Raw genomic sequence first — 9,434 nt, forward strand, 5'->3', positions numbered from 1 at the left:
AAATATACTACTGACAGAAAAAAATAATTCATGAATAAACTCTGAGGCAACTGTTTCCAACAGAAGCTACATTATGACATCACGTGTGTGTCTATTTGAAGTTGTGACATCAACTTCGAGGTCAGTTTGAAGGTTTTTAATGTTGCGCTTTCCAGTGGTGCTGGAGTAGAAATGCTAAGATTTTCCATAAACACAAAATCCTGATCTGTGCTGATGGCTTTTTTTCCCTATTGTTGCTCACTAATCCTCAGGCTTCCTGTCCAACCGGAATGACACCATACCTCTAACTTAGAACATGCATACGGGGTAACAAGTAACAACCAATCCACACTCAGTGGCATTATAAGGAAAACAGTCTTGCCATGTGACTGGAATGTTCATGCTTCGTTTCCTAAACTAAGCACATGCTGACATTCAACAGGTTGTGGAATTTCGGGAGCTACAATGACATAGTCTTGAGAACACATTACCGTGGATACAGGAATCCCTGGACTGAAAGGGTACATTATTTGAACAGGTTTCTGCTTCTATGCTGCCTGGAAGGGCTGAAGGAAACAGACATATTTCCTGCAGCTTAAGATGGGATGGGGGACAGACAGAGAGACAGAGAAAAAGTCTCTTGAGGAAAGAATTGTTAACTTTTGTTGTGTTATTCTCTCAGTCACATTCCTCCCAAAGTTGACCTGGGGTAATCTATATGGATTTGCTTGTTTATATTGACCGAGATTTATGAAAGAGCCCAGAGATCATTATTGGTTCATATAGAGGCCTCAATGGCAATACCATGCAGTTATCCACAAGGTTGGGTTCAACTGAATTAAATCAATTCAGGAACTTACAGCACGAGCACGGATGTGTTTGCAGTCTAAGACGTACAGTACTGTGTCGGATGTGATACGCATGCAAAGTACGCAGAAACTCTGGTTATTCATTCATTCACACCCCACTGCCATTTACACACACTCTGTCCCGTAGAATGTGTAGCATGACATTCCTGGAGTGCTGGATATACTGTACAATGGGACTTCTTGTCAACATCAACATTATCCAGACCAGCATGACCCTGGCAGAGAGAATCTTCCTGGAGTCATGTGAAATAAGGAACCAGGCCATGGGCTATGTAATGTGACTTCCTTAAATGCTTACAGAGCAACTGAGCAATCTATGCAGTTTATGATGATGGAATCACTATAAAAGACCTGAATAAAGATGTTCAGTAGCCATGGAAGTTTGAAACATAATAAACCTTGGCTCATCTCATGCAAAGGAATGGTTTTATAACAATATCATATCTGGTGCAGTCAGTGGCGGACTTACTATTACACAACTAAGGCAATTGCCTGGGGCCTCGCATCCATCAGGGGCCTCGTGAACTTGCCATTATTTAGTTTAATAATACATAATTTCTCTGTTATCTTGCCTCCTCCACTTGAGGCCTTCCTCCACTCGTGAGTTACCTCCGAGGTACGCTATTAGCAGTTAACGGAGCGGTTTCTGTTTTGTTCATAAAAAATGTATTATCTGGCACATCTCAAAATCCTTTTGTTTTCTTTGAATTTGGCTCCAGCTTTTGAACGGAAGTTATTACCGATTGATGAGACTCACTCACGGTCTGATGCAAAAGTAGTGAGATGGTTTGGGATGAGTTGGACCGCAGAGTGAAGGAAAAGCAACAAGTACTCAACACATGAGTGTGCAAAGCTGTCATCAAGGCAAAGAGTGGATACTTTGAAGAATCTCAAATCAAAAATGTGTTTAACACTTTTTTGGTTACTACATGATTATTTACTACTTGTTATTTCATAGTTTTTATGTCTTCACTACTATTCTACAATGTACAAAATATAAAAAATAATGAAAAGTCCTTAAATGAGTAGCTGTGTCCAAACGTTTGACTGGTACTGTAGGTATTGGCCAGAAGTTCTATCCACCATAGAGATGGATAGAGAAATAACCCATTTTTGCATGGACATTGCCATTGAGCGCTTCCACCATTTTGAAGTATTCAACTGGGTGGGACTTGGGTTAAGGAAGGATCACATGATCTCATCTAGGTCATCAGGTGGGCTCAGCCAATGAATTCTACTTGTGAGCATTCCATAATTGCAGGTGGCAGTAAATCACCAACATTGACATTATACCTGTTCAAACAACAAACTCCAGGTGGCAGTATGTACCATTTAAGTTTGTTTACCAAGTCATGGAAGTAGTAGAAGAAGAAAATTGAGTACTTCAAAATGGAGATGGCCTCAATGGTGCTGCCCGGTGCTCTCACAGACACCATAATGGGACAAAAGGTGAGTTGTCTATGGTCCCTAACTTGAACATTTAAAACTAAATAGAAAACATGTAGAAATGTTAATGGACTTATCTATTTAAAAATAACTGCCCTTTTCTGGCCCACAAATTGCTTTTGATTAACAAATGGCTCCGGAACAAAACTGACACCTCAATGTGACCCTCGGACCAAAAGTATTGCCCACTGCTGTTCAATGTAGTGATACAAAGACCTTACTAGTGAAGGGCATTTCAAATCTTTTCAGTTAGCCTTTTCATGTTGGTTCATTCATCTAAAAGAGCCGGCCCCCGAAAAGCTCTTCGTTCAGTAGCCATGAATGTGTTTAATAGACATGGGCAGTGGCCTCAGACTGGCCTCGGCATAGGGCCTCCAAATCACTAAGTCCGCCCCTGGGAGCAGTAACATAATCAACAGCTGTTGACCTTCTAGCTAGCTGCATGTGGACCTTTGTCAGCAGAGGATCTCCACTAGCAGTTCCTCTTCCCTAAAAATCCAGGGCATCACCCTCTGGGACCCAGTCAGCAGATTGTTAGTCAGCATCACCATGCCAACACTAGTGGTGCCCGGGTCACCCGCACCCTTCTGCAATTGCTAATAACCAATCCTCAACCACCAGATTATATGTGATAAGGTGAAAATCTGAGGCCAGCACCCGGCCCAAGCCCATTAATATAGAAAATGTGCTGTAGGCTACAGTCAAAGACAGCTGAAGATTTAACCCATCTGAACAGTAGGCTACAGTTCCCTTGAATTTCCCTATTTGAAGTCCCCATCTTGTGATTGTTGAATTTGTATGGCTCTTCACAATCGTCACATGTAAATTGCACAATAATTATACATTTATGGATTTTTTAAGGTATTTTTTTCTCTTTATTCAATCCGCCCTTCATCCACACAATATTTAATGACCCTAAATCCATCTGCCCAGTGGATATAACTGTGGGAACTGCAGGGTATGAGTCAACCTGTGCCTTACTAGCCGACACAACACAAATATTATTCTGTACGAAACTGTGCTTAAACATCCATTTGTCTTGAGCTTCCTAAATAGCATGGTCCCCATGTAAATAAATCATGTAGCCTTCTTAAACCTATCGAATTTCATTCTAAACTAATGGGCCATTCTGTCTTATTAACAGAAACATCAAACAAGAGCAGTTCAGTGAATGAAGTGACCTTTATCTTCTGATCAAATCCGGGTCAATGATCTACATCATTGATTTTGAATCAAACACATACATCTAATTGGCCGCATTTGTGTGGCTGTGTTTTATTTTGTTTACAGAATGCATGGTTGTGCCGCATGCACAACTGCATACAACACATAACGCACACACCCCTTCTCATCTGATCTGTAAAGCCTATGTGCCTGTAGAAACACCAGACTGTCATGGTCAGCTGTGTATGTGAGATGGGCATGCCATGGTAGCACTGACTGCCCCCTTGTGTCCGTCCCTTTGTGTCACTCACACATGTAAACAATACATGGACATAGGAACAAATTAGTCCCTCTAGAGTTCAGTGGACATAGCCCACTTACATAATCCAGTCATTAAACAGACATACACGTCACACTATCACCTAGCCATATCTATGACTAAAAAGAAAAAACGTTTCATAATCTGAGTTCTTTGTATCTCTTCTTAGTCAAAGATATGGCTAACAGTCACCAAATGTGAAGTGCAATGTCGGTTCTCTAGGAACAGACACAATCCCACACTAACATTTGTACATATATCTTGATCTTTACTACTAATTACTACAAAAGTGGCAGAACATTGAAGGTTTGCAGTGGAACTTCACATTTGCCCCAACCTGGTCTCTCACACTAGATGATAGATAATACATGTAAATCTAACACACTCAAATTAGTATAATTAGTATAATGTTAGGTTTGGTATGGTTACATAAGACAGAAGGATACATAAGGCAAAAAATGAAAGTAAGGTGGTTGGTCAGGATAGGCATATATAACGTGAACATCTAGCAACCCAATGGTTCGTGTTTGAATCACTTCACAGACAACTTTTAGCTAATTTAGCATTTTAGCTCATTTGCAACGTTGTAATTATTTACTACTTTTTAGCTACTTTGTGACTACTTAGGATGTTAGCTAATCCTAACCCTTAACCCGTATCCTTAACCCCTAGCCTAGTTAAAGTTAATCACTTAGCTAATGTTAGCATTAGCAACCTAGCCACCCTAACTAACTACAGCTACAACAAATTGGATTTGTAACAAATCATACGTTTTTGCAGATTCGTGACATATTGTACGAATTCCAATTCATAACATACGAAATTGATGATGGACATCATCAAATTAGTACCAATGGAACTTAACATACAGCATCATACTAATTAGAGTATCTATCCCGGATTTACATTTACTATGTTACGTCTACCCCTGAGTCTAGGTTGTTTGCCCAGGCTATGAACGAGCAAGACAATAGAATTCGCATCATGGTACAGTATACAACTATCTTATGTTGGACAAAAAGTTATGGTTAATGAGTGATGTGGTTCTCTCCGTACAATTGCTTAAGTTGAACAAATTACAGATGTTACCATTTTTTCCCCATAAAGTCTTCATTATGAAATGTGTTACTCTTACGTTACTGAGTCCCTTAGCCTGCACGAAGTACGAATTCCACAGCAAATCGAAGTCAACACTTATATCGAAAAGTAACCGCTTTCCCACAATTCCTGCGTTCTAATAGAAACTATGGAATATAGACTGTTGTGTCCAAACCCTGCTGCGCTGTTCTCTGCATCTCACGGACTGCGCGTGACAAAAATTGTGAGGGTAGAGAGTAACATAGCTCCGCCTCCTCACCCACACATCTGGATTTTGATGAATTCAGCGAAATGGACCAGTCTGGACCAGTCGTCCTGTTTGTTGTTCAATGGCTCAATGCTCTTGTTATATCATTCATCTTCTCAAATGTTCTAGACTAGGTAATATAAACAGGGTTGTCATACTGAGGGGAAATTGGTTTCATATTGGATATCTGTACCTAATATTTGATCTCATCATAATATGGATAAGTTGTTTCCTACTAATGATTTGTCTACTTTAGCAATGTCATCATATTTCCATGCCAAGTTAAACGTGTCACATTAGCCTGAGAGGTGCAATGCATGTCTAGGGCCAAATAAATATTGGATGCACCAATTTTGGAACAAGCTAACTCAAGCCTGACTACAACAGTGTACTTACTACCGAGCAGCAACAATCTCAACCTCAAATTTCATTTAAGGTGCTCCAAAGCGTTTAACTATCATTCTTTATGTAATTTATCTTTGTTTCATGTTGTAGTTTCTTTTTGTTTTTATTCAGTTTAGTCACATGATTTCTCAATTTGCAGTATGTTAACCAATCGGTTGTGCAGCCAGAATTAGTTGGCATTTCTTTTGCCTCATTTCTTTATATTTCATTTAATTTCACCTTTATTTAACCAGGTAGGCTAGTTGAGAACAAGTTCTCATTTGCAACTGCGACCTGGCCAAGATAAAACAAAGCAGTTTGACACATACAACAACACAGAGTTACACATGGAATAAACAAGAGTACAGTCAATTACAAAATAGAGAAAAAAAGAAAGTCTATATACAGTGCGTGCAAATGGCGTGAGGAGGTAGGCAATAAATAGGCTATAGTAGCGAAGTAATTACAATTTAGTAGATTAACACTGGAGTGATAAATGAGCAGATGATGATGTGCAAGTAGAGATACTGGTGTGTAAAAGAGCAGAAAAGTAAATAAAAACAATATGGGGATGAGGTAGATAGATTGGGTGGGCTATATCCAGAAGGACTATGTACAGCTGCAGCAATCTGTTAGCTGCTCAGATAGCTGATGTTTAAAGTTAGTAACTGAGTCTCAGAGAAAATCAGAACATGAATGCCATCTGTTACTAGCAAATTATTGATTTAATGAACCTTGTTTCTTAAGTTACATATGTTAATGTGGGCTATTTTGAGCCCTTTTCTGTTTTTACTGCTTTACTCGGAAGCTTAGCAGAGGTAGACATGCTCAGGTTATTTACGTTAGTGCACACAGTGGACTTCCTGCTAGAGGACACCGCCTCATTGTCAACAGTATAATTCTGGTTCATAGGCACGTGATTACTGCATACAATAGCTGTAGGATCAGCAGAGGCATTTAGGACAATAAGAGGGACATACATTAGGGTACTTAAATTAAGTCCTTCAGACCCTCTGGGATAATGTACATTTACTGAAGCATTATGACAACTCAGCGACACAATGGTAGGGCTTAAATGAGCTGGGCTTGGGTCATTGATAAGTCATTGTTTCAACGCAGCCTTAAATTGCTGTGAAAGGATCCAGGAGTCCAAATGATGTGGGTGGATCCCATCCACCTTATAACATGAGCTTTGTTTCCAGAAGGTATCAAAAGTGTCAATAAATGTAACACCCGCAGAGCTTCAATAGTCTCGTAGCCAGCTATGTAGGGCTAAAAGTCTGCTGAACCATTCAATTCTACGATTTAGGGACGGCAGAGTGAGCCAATCAGTTCTTTAAAATACATCTTCAGCTTTTCTGAGCTGCCCTTTGTAATGTAATTGAATACCAAATGAACTATGAAAGACTCAATTTCCTGATGCTGGTTTAACATATTTGGGAGCAGCTTATTGATGTCCTGTACTTGTGCTCCCAGATAGCACAACATTTTTGCTCCAGGGACTGAGACATTTCTTGCCATTGAACTGTTCAATACAATGGCCGGAGAAGGGAATTCCCACCACTCACACAATTCGTTGAGTCTTTCACAGGCCCATGAGAAGCAGATTAGTGTATGCCCTCTGCTCCCGGCGATTGGTCCAGACCTCCCACAGTAGGCCGCGCCCTGTCAGATGAGAGAGCGAAAGGAGCCGAACTCGATGATGAAGCCGCTGCTGTAGTCAGCGTAGTTGGAGTTAGCCCTGCCGTCGCAGACACAGGCAGTCCCAGTGATGAAGGCGAAGCTATTCCTTATGTCGATCTGCTTCGAATCTCAGTCACTCCCATCCACTTAGCAGCTTGCCGCTGCTTTCAGTTTCCACAACTTGTGATATGGGACAAAATAACGACATTTCATCAACAAGAACAACCTGTGGATTTTTTTTCCATTTGCCCCATGTTCAGAATATGTCATTTTCATTGTCATAGGGCTCTGTGGAAGAGCTATGGAAGGACAATTTAATCAATTTCAGAAGAAGGCTGTATCGTAACAAAATGTGGAAAAAGTCAAGGGGTCTGAATATTTTCCAAATGCACTGTATATACAATACCGGTCAAAAGTTCTAGAACACCTACTCATTCAAGGGTTTTTCTTCATTTTTATAATTTTCTTCATTGTATAATAATAGTGAAGACATCAACACTATGAAATAACACTTATGGAATCATGTAGTAATCAAACACGTGTTAAACAAATCAAAATACATTTTAGATTTGAGATTCTTCAAATAGCTACCCTTTGCCTTGATGATAGATTTGCACACTCTTGGCATTCTCTCAACCAGCTTCACCTGGTTTTGAAGGAGTTTCCACATATCCTGAGCACTTGTTGGCTGCTTTTCCTTCACTCTGCGGTCCAACTCATTCCAAAACCTCTCAATTTGGTTTAAGTCGGGGGATTGTGGAGGCCAGGTCATCTGATGCAGCACTCCATCACTCTCCTTCTTGGTAAAAATAGCCCTTACACAGCCTGGAGGTGTATTGGGTCATTGTCCTGTTGAAGAACAAATTATAGTTCCACTTAGCGCAAACCAGATAGGATGGCGTATCGCTGCAGAATGCTGTGGTAGCCATCCTGGTTAAGTGTGCCTTGAATTCTAAATAAATCACAGACAGTGTCACCAGCAAAGGGGCGACAACCCGGACAGGAAGATCACGTCATTGTCTCAACCCACTCAAGTGACGCACCCCTCCTAGGGATGGCATGGAAGAGCACCAGTAAGCCAGTGACTCAGCCCCTGTAATAGGGTTTGAGGCAGAGAATCCCAGTGGAGAGAGGGGAATGAGTCAGGCAGAGACAGCAAGGGAAGTTTGTTGCTCCAGTGCCTTTCCATTCACCTTCACAGTCCTGGGCCAGACTACACTCAATCATAGGACCTACTGAAGAGATGAGTCTTCAATAAAGACTTAAAGGTTGAGACAGAGTCTGCGTCTCTCACATGGATAGGCAGACCATTCCATAAAAATGGAGCTCTATAGGAGAAAGCCCTGCCTCCAGCTGTTTGCTTAGAAATCCTAGGGACAATAAGGAGGCCTGCTTCTTGAGACCTTAGCGTACTTGGAGGTATGTAAGGCAGGACCAAATCGGAAAGATAGCTAGGAGCAAGCCCATGTAATGCTTTGTAGGTTAGCAGTAAAATCTTGAAATCAGCCCTTGCCTTAACAGGAAGCCAGTGTAGAGAGGCTAGCACTGGAGTAATATGATCAAATGCTTTGGTTCTAGTCAAGATTCTAGCAGACGTCTATAGCACTAACTATTTATTTACTGTTTATTTAGTGCTTTATCCGGGTAGACGGAAAGTAGAGCATAGTCTAAACTAGAAGTGACTGTAAGAGGTGTGTAAGAGGTGTGTAACTGGCAGCCACCACCGGCCTGAGGAGAGACACATGGAACGAGGGGTTAATACGGTAATTGGGGGGAGCTGTAACCTGTAACACACCTCGTTCAGTCTCCTCAGGACTTTAAACAGTCCCACAAACCGCAGACCCAGCTTCCGGCAGGGCAGGCAAAGGGGCAGGTTTCAGGTCGAGAGCCAGACCAAGAACACCGGGGCCTCACTGCGGTGACAATAGCCCTGTCCGCCTCACTGCGGCTCACTGCGCTGGCTTTTTGGCACAGAACGGCATGCTGAAGGTGAACATGGGCGGCGTCCCATGTCTCCTCCACGCGCCGGAACCAGTCGTCCCCGCAGGAGGCTCGGTCTGACTCTGATGCATGCTAAGGTACGCACTGGAAGGGGGAGAGGTTAGTGGAGGAGAGGTGAAGTGAGTTCTGGACCATCTCTGCCCAGGGCACGAACGCCGCCCACTCCCCCGGCCGGTCCTGGCGATAAGACCTCAGAAACCTACCCACATCCTGGTTTTCTCTCTCGTACCTGCCCGTTACTCTC

The 9,434-nt window shown here is 41.9% G+C and overlaps 1 protein-coding gene across 4 annotated transcripts in view; it reads right to left on the reverse strand.

Annotated features, from left to right (window-relative positions):
• The window catches only part of LOC135505895 (inverted formin-2-like), a 28,135-nt gene extending 23,060 nt beyond the window's left edge, over nt 1-5,075 (reverse strand). For all 4 annotated transcript variants that reach the window (XM_064925109.1, XM_064925107.1, XM_064925108.1 and 1 more), the window contains exon 1: nt 4,913-5,075. The gene's annotated coding sequence lies outside the window, so the exon portion shown is untranslated. The remainder of the gene's footprint in view (nt 1-4,912) is intronic.
• Nucleotides 5,076-9,434: the final 4,359 nt, after the last annotated feature.

Source organism: Oncorhynchus masou, chromosome 19, assembly GCF_036934945.1.
Source record: "Oncorhynchus masou masou isolate Uvic2021 chromosome 19, UVic_Omas_1.1, whole genome shotgun sequence".
In the NCBI taxonomy this organism is placed as follows: Eukaryota; Metazoa; Chordata; class Actinopteri; order Salmoniformes; family Salmonidae; genus Oncorhynchus; species Oncorhynchus masou.